This window comes from Oryctolagus cuniculus, chromosome 9 (assembly GCF_964237555.1).
Source record: "Oryctolagus cuniculus chromosome 9, mOryCun1.1, whole genome shotgun sequence".
Lineage (NCBI taxonomy): Eukaryota > Metazoa > Chordata > Mammalia > Lagomorpha > Leporidae > Oryctolagus > Oryctolagus cuniculus.
The window spans coordinates 63,706,830-63,720,784 of record NC_091440.1 but is presented as its reverse complement, the minus strand read 5'-3'; the positions used below and the strand labels follow the sequence as shown (position 1 = coordinate 63,720,784).

The window sequence follows — 13,955 nt, the reverse complement described above, 5'->3', positions numbered from 1 at the left end:
ATATGAATGTCAGCTCATAGCACCCCTGTTTTCTGAATCTCTTACACCTTGTCTCTTGCACACACAGTTTTAATATATTTATAAATTGTGTGGCTTTGATGCAGGTAATAGGCACATTGAGAAGCTTTGTCGTATCTTTCACTACAGTAGACTCTTGGGTTATCCTGTGCCCTTGTCCTTCTCGACTCTGCAGTTCAACCTGCACGTGACTGCCTTTGTTATTTTCTGTCATCTCCTCCTCTTGATTTCCCCAGTGTGCTGCTCAGCCCTCCCCTGGCCCGGCCTCTGGAACTGAGTCCCAGGATTGAAAGAGTCCCAGCTCAGCACTGGGAGGCTCGGCAGTTAGGGCAGCTGTTGCCAGTTAGATGCTTTATCTTTCTGCATCTATGATAAGTACACTGCTTTATTCCAATGGGCAGTTCCTCACCAGTTCAGGTACTTGGGGGACTTTTTATTTGTCTTTGCAGAGTCCTTGCTTTGATAACTCTAAGCCTTTGGAACTGACTGATGTGACATGTGCAGTGTCCCATCTGTTGGGATATCTGGTAATTCATGTTGAAACTCCCTCATACCAGCCACTTGCCTAATTATTAACTCTTGCCTGCCTGTCAGGCCTTCATCTGTTTTCTGTCTACTATTTTCTGCTCATTGCCCACTATGGATTTACCACTTCAGTTTCCAGTTCCCAATCCTTATCCCTCTCAGCCTCCCTGCAGGAACCTTAGAGTGAGGGAGGTTAATGAATTGGCTCTATTATCTCTGAAATTTATGTAGAGAGGTAAATCGTCATGGCTCACAAGAAATGAAGAAAGTCCGCAGTGGTTTATATGGAGAATGACTACCCTGAGAAGGATGGAAGGATTGTTGAACACCTTTGGAATAGGTTTGATTATGTCTGGCTCCTGTAACATTTGGAAGCCCAGAAGCAAACTGGCTAATAATTAGTCAAGTGTATATATTACCATTTTTAAGGATTTATCTTCCACAAGGGATTAAAGGCAGCTTACTAAAAATATACCCAGCACGACCAAATTAAGTATATACATATTGTGGCAAAAGAGTAAAAAAAAAAAAAAAAAAGGTTAAAAAGAATGAGATGGAACTCAGAATGAAAATACCCAGCCTGCAGATGAGGAAGTCTAGAAATAGGGTGTAAAAAGAGCTGTGAGCTTTTCAGCAGCCAATGCAAAGTGGGAGGAATAACTGACGGTAAGCTTGTGAGATAGAAGGGTTAGGCAGAGCACAAGAATTTCTCATATTGAGGCAGTCTTTGTGTAAATGAGAATGGAAAAGTGCTTTCAGTCCAATAGAAATAGCTGTAAGAAAAACCAGTCTTAATAATTGTAAGAGAGTGAACATCTGAGTTTCATCTAGAAATGTTATAAAGTGAATGGAATTAGACCAGATTCAAACAATTAGAATATGACTAAACCCCCTAGCAGTGAAAGGCATAACTAGTTTGTCATACAAGTATAGTTTTATAGGAAATATATATATAAATTTTACCTATTTCAAAATCTCAATTTATCTGTCGTTGTCAATATAGAGGTGTTTTCTGGTCTATCTTGGGCTTCCCTGAGTGCATTCAAATTCAGCTTGTCAAAATATTCTCAAATATTAAATATTTTCAGCAGAAATAAAAGGAAAAAGTAGAAAATACTTCCTTTGAAGAGTATTCAGGAGGAATCTAGTTTCTGGTATATTATCTACTACCAAGCAAAGGGCTTGGTGAGCCCAGCACAGAGCAGTGTGCCTCAGAATTGGTAGGAGGCCATAGAAGAGTGGGTGTAGCTTAAGACCTACCTCCAAAAACTGAGTATTCCCAGTGATGGTGAGAGCAGTTCGTTAAATTTTTACATTAGATTTTTCATCTCCAAGCTAATTAAGGGATTTTTCCTTGATTGTAGCCTCATTTAATAAATATAATTTTAACATTTCCTCAGGTTGACGTAGACCAGTTTTCAGTTTTTAAATAAGGACTAGAAAATATTCCTTCATGAATTAAATGTGTTAATCAAGTCAAAATCTCTTTAATTAGTTGAAGGCTGGACCACTAAGCAGAAACATTGCACAGATTGCTAGTTGTTCTCTGAGATAGTGGCGAGCCCTGAAGACCCAGTGCTGAAGTTGAGAGGCGGAGCACATCTCTGCGTCGTTGTATGTTTGACTCACTGAGTGAATGAATGGGTGAACACTTGCTGAGCTGGGTACTCGTGATGTAATGATACAGTCACGGCTCCTGCTTTCAGAGTCTACCAGGGCAGTCTAGAGCATAGGGAAGGGAGCCAGCACATCAGTGCTGTAGTGTGAAAAGTGAGGAGTGGTCGGTGTGCTGTGAGAGCCGGGGAATCCCCTCGTATAGGATGAGACATTTAGTTCACTATTCACTTGGGAGGGATTTCCCAAGCAAACACAACGTCCTTAAACAGCATAGATCTGTGAAGTAGGAAGAGTGTATCCTATATACACTGGAGAGTAGGGGGAGTGACAGGAGATGAGGCCGGAGGGATAGGAAGGGGCTGGAATAGGAAAAGTCTTTTTGTGCTTAGAAAAGGAGCTTCCCTTTATCCTGAAAGCTATAGGGAACTATGGAGAGATTTTGGAGTAGAAGACTTCCCATGATTGGATTTGCATTTTAGAAAGCTGGATCTGGAAACAACTAGGAGAAGGGACTAAATGTGAGGAACAAAGCTATTGACAACTAGTGGGTGAGAAATGCTTGTCTTCTGCTGGATGGGTTAAGGTAGGAACAGTTGCAAGGAGAGGGAGAGATTATGTTATGTTCTCAAGTGGAGGTAGAATCTGATTTGGCTCATTCCCGGATGAGAAGTGAGAGATGATGGTAAGAGAAATTAAAGATCATTTGTGTTTTTCTGATTCAGGTCATGGGTTTGTTTTAGTTTTCTTTTTAAATTAAGATGTTAACATAAAATTTTTCTCATTTAAAACTGCATAATTCAGTGACGTTTAATGCATTCACAGTGTTGGGTAACTGCCACCTTTATCAAGCTCTAAAATATTTTCGTTACCCCTAAAGAAAACTCCACACCAGTGAAGCAGCAGTTCCCCGATTTGCCTGGTTTCCATGCCCTGGCAAGCACCAGTCTGTTTCTGGCTCTGTGGATTTACCTATTCTGAATATTTCATATGCATGGAATCATACAGTGTGGGACCTCTTGTGTCTGGCTTCATTCACAGCATGAATCACGGATCATCCGCCTTATGTCATGATTTCCCTATGTCACACATTCATGTGGCCAATATGCTATAGATATGTGCCTCGTTTGTTCATCTCTCGATGGACCTCTGAGTCATTTTCACCTTTCCGCTGTCATGAACATTCATGTGTAAGTATTTTCTTTAACTACCTGTTTTCAGTTGAGTGTATAACTGAGAGTGGAATTGCTGGGTTATATGGTAATTCTGTGTTTTACATTTTGAGGAACTGCCAAACTTTTCCATAGTGGTTATTCCACCGTACCCACCCACTGTTGTATGGAGGTTTCAATTTTTCCATATTCTCACTAGCACTTGTTATTTTCTGTATTTTTAATTATTGTCATCCTAGTGGGTATGAAGAGATGTTTTGAGATTTTGGTTTGCATTTGCCTAATGGCTAATGTTAAACACCTTTCATGCATTGTTTTCCATTTGTGTATCATCTTAATTCCATTCCCAGGTACATACCCAAAAGATCTGCTCAAATCCTTTGCTCATTTTTTAAATTTTTAAATATTTATTTATTTGAAAGGCAGTGTTAGAGAGGTCTTCCATCCACTGGTTCACCACCTGAGTGACCACAACTGCCAGGGCTGTGCCAGGCCAAAGCCACGAGCTTCTTTGAGTTTCCACGTGCTTGCAGGAGCCCAGGGACTTGGGTCATCTTCCACTGTCTTCCCAGGTGCCTGGCAAGGGCAGAGAGAGCTGCATGGAAAGTGGAGTAGCTGGGACTCCAACTGGCACTCAGATGGGATTGGCCATGGCTTAACCCACTGCGCTACAACTCTGGCCCCCTGCGCTCATTTTCTGATTGGCTTGTACAAATATTTTTTGTTTCCTCCCATTTAGCAGGTTAGGTTATGTTTTCACGTACTTGATAATGTTCCTTGAAGCACAAAACTTTAAATTTTGATGCAATTGTGTGTGTGTGTGTGTGTGTGATTGCTTGTACTTTCGGTGGTATATCTAAACATCCATTGTCAAATCCAAGGTCATGAAAATGTACCCTATGTTTTGCTCTAAGAATTTTAAACTTTCAGCTCTTATGATTAGATTGTTGATATATTTTGAGTTTGTATATGGTAAGACGTAGGGACCCTTTGCATGTGGGTATGTAGTTATGCCAGCAACATTTGTTGGAAGATCTTGATATCTTTTTCCAAAATCAATTTGCCATAGTTGTATGGGCTTATTTCTGGATTCTTTAATCCAATGGACTGATTTTTATGTTGTTGTTACAAATGATATCTTTTACATTGTGTAACATATTTGATTGTTTTATATGTATATTAATATAGAAAAGTTGCAAGCCACAAATTCCATTGTGCTGACTTTCCTTTGCCAGTGTCCTTTCTTTCTTTATGTGGTTTTGTGTTTTTGTCATCTGCCCTTTTCGGTTCCTCCTAAAGGACTTGAACATTGCTTGCAGGGCAGCTGTTCTAGTGATGGAGCTTCTTCAGCATCGTTTACTTGCGATGTCTTAATTCCTCTTTCATTTCTGAAGGGTAGTTTTGCTAAGTATAGAATTCCTGTTTGACTTTCACCCCATCACCTTTTGGCTTCTGTGGGTTCTGCTCGGTTGGCTGTTAAGGCATCCAGCATCCCTTATACCTGGCAAGTTGCTTTCCTTACTGCTTTTAAGATTCTCTTTGTCCGAAACAGGTTACCTGATTACAGTGTGTCTTGGTATGAGTTTCTGTTTTTTCCTCATGGAGTTCATTGAGCTTCTTGGATATATAGATTCATATCTTAACACATTTTGGAAGTTTGGATCCATGATTTCTTTAAAATACTCCTTCTGTTCTTTTTCTTTCTCTTTTGCCCTTGAGAAATTTTAGAATTAAAAATTACAGCTACTGAAATGGAAATTTCACTAAAGATTTAACAGCAGATCTTAACAGACAAAAGAAAAAATTAGCATGAAAATGGGTTAAATGAAATTATTGAGTCTGAAGAACCCAAAGAACAAAGAGAAACGAAAGGAGCCTGAGAGAGCTATGTAGTTGTTTAATTAGTTTCTTAAACTCATTTTTATTTTAAAAGATTTAATTATTTATTCGAAGGGCAGAATTAGAGAGAGGCAGGCAGAGAGAGAAAGGTCTTCCATCCGCTGGTTCACTCCCCAGGTGGTTAACGAAAACAAAGGATGGACTCCAGCAGGCATTGGCTCTTTGTATTTGAGTCACCCTGTATCTATCTGTATCTTTTCTTTTTTCTCATTACAATCTCACCTCACTTCCATTTTATGAATGAAGAAACTGAGTTTGAAAATTGTTTAGTGACTTCCAAGGTATAATAATATACAAGTATAAGTGTTGGGAGTAGGGGTCAAAACACAAATGCTCATGCATTTTCTTCACTTCTAGTGTCATTGAGGTGAAGATGCGCCATGGTCCTGAATCCTTTCACATAGGCCATCAGGCAGATGTGTTAGTCACCTGTGAGGCTTGATGCTACATGAGAGAGTCCCTCAACTAGTAATATGACTGTACTATTATTCTGTGGTGCTATAAAGGACTATAATTGGATTTACTTCTAGGATTTGAGAGTTATGCCACAAACCATTAAATAACTTTTATCATGAATAATAGTTGCCCTTTTAATAATTTCCATCATTCCCTGCCCACTCCAATCCCAACTTCCAACCAAGACTAACATAAGAAGTAATAGTCAAAATAGCTGTGCATTTTTCTTTTTCCAGATGAGTCGAGTAAACTCATTAAACTTCTATTCCCACGTTCACCTCTGTGTTAGGAAGCACTACTACCTAGGATGTAACGAAGAGTTAGTATGGGAAGAGAGGAAGGGCTGTGTTCCCATTGCTTGTCAGAAGGGAGTTAGCACATTCTGTCAAGCTGTGAAGGGTTTCACAGTAAGAAATAGAAATCCTGGTATTACAGAGATGAGATCTTAGAGATTTTTGAGTACTGACTAAGCTGACTGCATGAATAATTTCAAATGCACAGGCCACTCAAACCTCAAAACTTTCATTTGCTTTGTTTCTTTTGCCTATTCCAGTTCTTTGAAATTTCAAATCTTAGGACAGCATGATTTGTACTTATTAAAAAATGTTACAATTTTGTTCTGCACTTGCTATAAATTTTTTTAATGGTCCAGATTTGTGTGTAAGATGCCAGTATGTTCAACTTAAGAAAAGTTAGGTCTGGGCAGGCATTGTGGGACAGTGGGTTAAGCCTCCACTTGAGACATCACCTTGGAGTCCCAGCTACTCCACTTCCTGTCCATCTTCCTGTTAATGCATTGTGGGAGGCAACAGATGGCTCAAATGCTTGGGCCTCTGCCAACCAAAGTGGGAGACCCACGTGGAGCTCTGGGGTTCTCGCTTCAACCTGGCCCACCCACGGCTGTTACAGCTGTTTGGGGAGTGAACCAGAGAATGGAAGACCTCTGCATCTCTCTGTCATGTCTCTCTCTCCCTCTCTCCTTCCCTCTTGTACTGCCTTTCAAGGAGCGGCAAATAAGTATTTTTAAAAAGAAAATTATATTAAAAGTTAAATTGTATGAAATATTATATAAGTAAAATTATTCTTAAAATCACCTAGATTGGATGTGTGAACAATGTTCTAGTAGGATAGATGGACCAATTTTAATAGGCTGTGATGTTTGAGCGCCACCTACTGTTAAATAATAATCACTTCTTGATGTAGGTTTGGATTTTCCCCAGTGACATATCCCAAGTCCTGCATATTACTGTAAATCCTGTTAGCTAGTAAGCCATTCTGTAGAATCTGGGAGTTTGGGCTGTTCAGATGATATCCTGCAGATGTTCAGAGCTGGCCAATTTTTGGAGATCTTGCTTTGTAACTCTTGTCCTTCTGGCAATGGCTAATTCCCTGTCATTTTCTTAATAGTTCAGGATGTTAAGATAAAGCTAGCTGATTATGCTGACTTTATAAATAGCATCCTAGTTTAAAAATTTGTGAATTGATTGGACTTTGTTACAAAAACCGGTAGATTAAAATTAAGCTGATGAAAGACTACTTATGGAAAGTTATTCCTCAATACACTGCTTATAATTTAATCAATCAAATGTTCAAATCTGCGTTAACACAGCTTTGAGTGTGTCAGTAACTTGGAGGAAGACCTGTTTCTAAATAACCAGGTTACTTTCTTGGGGTTTATTTTCTTAATGGAGAGGATATACAAAAATAATTCCATATAATGTACTGAGTACAGTGTAAGCTTTAAAGTTAGGGATTTTTGCATTTAAATACTGGTTTTACCACTTGTTCCATCTGTGACCTTGAGACCATCAACCTTAACTTCTCTGAGCCTCATAATTCTCATTTGTAAATGAGAATATTAATAATAGTACCCATGTCATAGGATTATCATGAAGCTTAAATAAAATTATCTTTCTAGGGGTGACTGTTTGGGATAGTGGGTTAAGACACTGCTTGGGATGACTGCGTACCATGTTGTAATGCTGGGTTCAAGTCCCAGCTCTGCTTCCCATCCCAGCTTCCTGTTAATGCACATCCTGGGAGGCAGTGGTGAGGGCTCAAGTAACTGGGTCCCTGCCACTGCTTGGGAAACCTGGATTGAGTTCCCATCTTTGGCTTCAGCTTGGCTCTTCCCAGGCTGTTACAGGCGTTTGGGGAGTAAACTAGTTGATGGAATATCTATGTTTGTCTGTCTCTCTCTTCTCTGTCTGTGCCTTCCAAATAAATAAGGAAATGCTTTTCAAAAGTCAGGTGCTTTAAAAATAAATAAAATTATCCTAAGCACTTAGCATAACGTCAGGCACATTAATAAGCACTCAATAAATGTTAGTTATTGTTCTTATTAATATTTTTATCAATGTTTGTATAGTCAAAGTGAATATAATATTTCAGTCAATATATTTAAAACTTACACCTTTTTGGGGGCAATGGAATCTATGATGTTTTACATAAAAGTCTATGACTTGAGAATATAAACATTCAGAATGTTTGCTCTTTGTTTCTGCATGTCATTTAGAGTACAGGGTGGTACAGTAGAATGGCAAGAACAAGTTGGGTCTCCAGGCTGGGTTCTGTCAGTTACTAGCAGTGTAACTTGCAGTACATTTTTACCCTCTCTAAAGGATTAAATTATATAGTGGATGTATAAACCCTTCGTTTTGAGCATCTGATAGACCAACAGAATGTAAACGTTAATCTTCTCTTTCAGTAACACCAATTTCCTGACTATGCACATATTTCTGTAATTTCGCTTTATATTACTCAAACTAAGATAAAAAGATATTAAGCACTCTTTGTAAAGACTGCTAAACTCAGAGCAGGATACAGAGATTGACATCTCCCCAAGGAGTATGATTGAGGAAATGAGATGTGTTTGTGAAATTTTTTTTTTGAATTTGAATTTGAATAGCGGTTCAGGCAGTCATCTTTGCATGTGGTTGCTAAATAAATTATACCTAGTCGTTTTGTGGAAGTCCAGAGGAAGAATGCTGTTTTCACTGGACCCACAGTCCATGCCCCTCATCCTCCTGTTATCATTTCTGTTGGTATGGTGGCTCTTTAGACATTCTAGGAGGACATGAGGAAGATGAAGCCCACTCAGGAGACATTAGAAATATTTGTTGATTTCATGTTGTCCACCAGTGTCCCGGTCCAAGGCAGTGGGCACCGTCTGCCTTCAAGGTGGTGGAGTAGGGTGGGGGCCGTGGTGGTCACTGATCAATCCTGAGTGTTGTTCCTGAGCAGAAGTACTCGTAAGTATTTGAATGAAGGAATGAAGTGAGTACATCAGAGTTACGGGGATGAACTAGTATTCTTATCATAGTGACGTAAATTATAGATTTATAAATAGCTAATTCCCTCCCATGTCTTCTGGGACTTTGCCTCATCAGGATGAATCATTTCTTGCTTTGGTTAATTTTTTTTTAAAGATATATTTACTTGAAAGGCAGAGAGACAGAGATCTTCATCCACTGGTTCCTTCCCCAAGTGGCTGCAGGATCCAGGGCTGGGCCGGGCTGAAACCAGGGAACAGGAACTTCATCCTGGTCTTCCTCATGGGTGGCAGGGGCCCCGGCATCTGGATGCCTTTCCAGGTGCATTAGCAGGAGCTGGATTGGAAGTAGGGCAGCCAGGGTTTGAACCTGAACTCTGATGCAGTATGCTGGTGTTGCAGGCCACAGCTTATCCACCCTGCCACAATGTCTGCCCCTGGTTAATCTTTTTCTACTTTATGATGTGTGTAAACCACCAAACCCCCAAGCCCTCTGCAGGCTTCTGCCTTCCTCATTACCCTCATTCATACTGCTGTGATGTGGCCATTCCCTCTTTCTCAGTACCCCATAACCCACGTTTTTGAAAATGCTCTGCATTTGTCAACAGTCACTTCCTGGCTGCCTGAAGAACAGTCTCTGTTCTTACCTCCTTCTCTGTTTGGCCTTGCTGCCTCTTACTTCCTGAAGTCCCCTACCCGTGGCTCTAGGAGGCTCCTGGTCCTACTTCATCTGTTGGCCCTCTGCTTTTCATCCTCATGTATTTACTCTTGAGTTTCTTTTTTTTTTTTCCTCTCTATATCCCTATTAAATGTTAGTGCATACGTAGATTTTATCACTTGCTGTTCCTAGTTTTTTTTTTTTTTTTCTTTTTAACTCTGCAGGTTTTTATTGCTTTCACAAGAGATCCTACCCATATGCTTGTGATTGCATGTCTCCATTTGAAATTTACTGCAGAGCCCAAGTTCAACCACTGGTGGTGCAAGGGGAAGAGCTTGTGGGCTTCTGTCCCTCATAATCGCCATCATCCGTGAATCCTAGAGTTTGTTTAGATAAGTATGTGATCTGTGTAAAGCAAACAACCAAAAAAATAAATAAAATCTAACACTTAGTTGGGAGGGAGGCTCAGCCTCAGCAGGTGTCTCCTAACCCCTGCCCCTCAGCGAGCCCTCTCTAGAAATTCTGGAGCTACATCTGAGTGTCTTCCGCTTTCCCATGAACATGTCTACTTCGATCTCATCCAGGTTGGGCCCTTATCTATTCCTCTTTTTGTACAGTCTGCTCCCACTGTGTTCTGTCGTGGCTGTCCTTACCAAGAGGCACCCTGTACTTTCAGCTTAAATGCCAGATTATCCTAAACTCCTTTATTCTCAACAGCCAGTCCTGGCAAATCTGGGGCCTTAACCTCTTTCATAGTTGATAGAACTCAAAACATCATATACCAGTGATTTTATTAGTATCTGTTTCTTTCTCTGTAATCTTTTTTTTAGAATTAAAAGTTACTTTATTGAAACTCTGTATTTGCATGTTAGTTTCTGATCTCTGTCTAAATTTTGAGCTCCTTAAGTCAAACACATTGCTTTTTTTATCTTTATGTTTCTATTAGTTACCAAGTACACCAACCATAACCAGGGAAGCATAAATATTTGTAGAATAAATGAATTAAATATTATATTTATATATTCAAACATTTTTATTTTTTTCCATTCATTATAACCTTTATGTCTCAAGTACCTATCACAATTTTTATATGGTAAGTGCTCAGCTAATACTTTCATATATAGAAGTAAATTATTCAGCAATCACTAAATCCCAGGAAATTAAAATGCCTTCAAAAATGCCAAAGCACTATCAAGCAATAGATTGTCTAATCGTAATTTCTTTCTATTTAATGAATGTTAAATGAATGTTATATTAAAGTAAAATGCTTAGTATTATGTTTGTTCATTGGATACTTTCAAATGGTACTTGAGAGTTTCTGGTTTGTTAAATGCAAAACCTTATATTCCATTTGTTGTCATTTTTGAAATAAAATTTTAACATTATACAGCAATACTTAGCAGGGCCAACCTACAGTAATAGACTTAATAGGATGGTGTGTTTAGAGCCTGAATGCTAACAACTTATTTACCTGATTTTCTAATGATGTGATTATTTGATGAAAGAGAACTAATCAGATAATCAGAGCATAAACTTTCAAAAATCTAATCATGTCTTAACCTTCTGAGATTATGGGCCGATGACTAGTCAGGTTCAGCACGGGGTGTGGTGAGTTGTCTCACGGCTGGTAGTTGCTGCTTTTTTCTGTTGTATGTATTATGGTCAAAACTCTTTTCTATTGATGTGGCGTGTGTGGCTGGTGACAGTCATCTTCATTGGGTCGCTTTTAATCTCCTGAGGCTCAGAAAGCCAGAAAATCAGTTTTAAGAATTGTGTGATAACCAAGAGTCCTTGATTCCCAAACAAGATCTAAAGAGTAGAGAAGATAGCGCTGTGGTGTAGTGGCTCTGTGAGAGCTTACAGAACTGTCACTCTCTGAGTTTCTAGACTGTATTCTCAGGATTAGGGTTGCTGACTCTGGACACATTGATGCACTTCCCATTCATTTACGGTTCATCTTTTCTGATGTTTTCTGGACTCGGTCAATCTACTGTAGTGTATTTCGTTGTGTCTGCTCAAGGAGCTGACACGGCTGTGTAAGAGGGGTTAATTTTTTTTTTTTTTCAGTTTTCTGTAGTGTGATGTTGGCTTTGGAATGTATTATACATTGGCTATCGCTGGCTTATTTTAAATGCCAGAAATGGATTGAAACTGTTATTATATATGAAGAATGTGTATTATTTTAAAAATTCTTATTTTTGCAGTGATTTTTGCAGATATTTTCCCTTTAAATATATTCCATTTAGACAAATTCATCTAACAGCCTTGATCAGTAACTCTGCTAGGGCCTGGGAAAGCAGTAGAAGATGGCCTAAGCCCTTGGGCCCCTGCATCCGTGTGGGAGACCTGGAGGAAGCTCCTGGCTCCTGTCTTCGGATCAGCCTGGCTATGGCCATTGCAGCCCTCTGGAGAGTGAACCAGTGGACGTAAGAGCTCTCTCTCTCCGCTTCTGCCTCTCTAACTCTGCCTTCAAGTAAACAAATCTTAAAAAAAAAAAAAGAAGAAGAAGAAGAAGAAAGAAAAAGAAGATATGGGAAGCTTGTTTTAAGATTTTTTAAATCCCCACATCCTTTATGACTGAACGTTTTGTCAGAACATGTTTCCAGTGTTGTATCATCTTTGGTTCAATTGCAGCGGCCCCCCTGCTAATGAGAGAAACCAGTCCCTTTTCCAAGTGATTTTTTGGTCTTCCCAAGGGACCAGCAAGCTTCCTGTCAAGCTCCTGTCCTGCCAAAGGCGTCGCTCTTGTCGCTGGTGCCTTTCTTAAAGATGGCAGGGCTGGGCCTGCTGGGTCTACCCAGTGTTCTGCTGGACTTGCCGGAGCTCTGTCCGGTCTCGGTTTTATCTGTGCAAAGTGCTTTCATTATTGATTTCGTTTTCTTTATTGGCAAGGGAAAACTATTCAGATTTTATTTCTTCAGTCCGAATATATAATATTTTTCTAATTTGTCCATTTAATCTATATCTTTCAAATTATGATTATGCTTTTTTGTCATTCCTGAAATTGCTTATTTTCTGAAGGTTCACTGGTTCATTTTATGGTCTTTTCTGCAGAGCCAACTTTTGGCTTTGTTGATCTTCTAATATATGTTTTCTATTTCAATAGTTTTTGCTGTTATCTTTCTTGATTATTTTACTTGTTTCTTTGCCTGTTTTCTTGATAAATCTTAATTATTAATTTTTAGCTTTTATTCTAATGTTTGAGACTCTGCATGAGCCCTAGTGTTGCTTTAGTCACATCCTATAAGTTTTAACATATTACTTTTCTTTTTGCTCTTTTAATTAGAAAATTTTTATGATGTCAGCCCCTTTCATTATATTTGTCTTTTATAAGTTTTCTAAAGTTGCATCTATTTTTAATAGGTCCAGTGTGTGGGTTTGATTGCTAACCAGATACCTGTCTACCTCTTATGCCATCCTACTTCTACTTGTGTTAATTCTTCTCACTTGGCTTTGGCTGATGTTATCAGCCTGCTTCTGCCTGTGTGGTATTGTGGACTGTTCACAAGAAGACAAGAAGGGTGTTTCTGTTTCCCACCGCATTCCCAGCTCGGCTCCAGTCTAGTGTTGGAGTTCTAGGGCCAGAGGAGATCTGGGACACAGAGGAGGCCTCATGGGATAGAGAAGCGGTCAGACAGCTGCTTTTCCTACTTCTGTCTTGGGCTTTGTGATAAGCACTTGTTCCAGAGTTCTTTGCCTGTCTGTCTAATTTTCCTTTTCCCTCCCCTCCCTGCCCCAACTGCCCTCCTCTGCCCTCCCTCCTTTTCTGTCCCACCCCCACCTTCCTCCTTCCCCTTTCTTCAGCCATCTCCTGGCATTCTTGAATCTTTAGCACTTTCCCGCCTCCAGCAGGGCCTCTCAAACATATTTTCAAACTTGGGGGGAAAAAAAAAAAAGAAAACCCTGATTTTTGCATCAAGGAATTCCCAGAGAAAATCTCCCAAGCCCTTTTAAATCTTTGAAGCATACCAAGTCACTATATTGATAATATCTTTATTCTCTGTGAAGCAATGAGCCATCATAAATAAACTGGATCACTGGCCCTTTAAGTAGAAACTGCCTGGAGGGGCTGCTGGAAGGTTGGGACTTAGTCCAGAAGCACTTGGTGGTGCTGGTGTCGGTTGGGCCTGGGTGGGAAGAGAGGCCCACACAGGCCGAGCTGGAGTCTGCAACAGGAAACCTTTCCTGTGGCCCAGCGCTAACCTGCTGTGAGTGTCCTGCCCTGATTCCAGGCCCCCTGTGGGCAGTCTCCCCTGTGCCCAGGCACTGTGTGTCTCCTTGAAAGGCAGTTGGCTTCTGAATGCCCAGCTCAGGGGGAAGTAGGCTCAGGTCAGCCATTTTT

The 13,955-nt window shown here is 39.9% G+C and overlaps 1 protein-coding gene across 8 annotated transcripts in view; it reads left to right on the top strand.

Annotated features, from left to right (window-relative positions):
- The window catches only part of TSC22D1 (TSC22 domain family member 1), a 122,411-nt gene that overhangs the window by 66,531 nt on the left and 41,925 nt on the right, over positions 1 to 13,955 (top strand). For 2 of the 8 annotated variants that reach the window (XM_070048782.1, XM_070048772.1), the window contains one exon: positions 1 to 13,821. This exon is cut by the window's left edge and continues 17,799 nt beyond it. The exons of 5 other annotated variants lie outside the window; for them this stretch is intronic. The gene's annotated coding sequence lies outside the window, so the exon portion shown is untranslated. The remainder of the gene's footprint in view (positions 13,822 to 13,955) is intronic. One more of the 8 variants, XM_070048788.1, reaches the window with a different exon arrangement.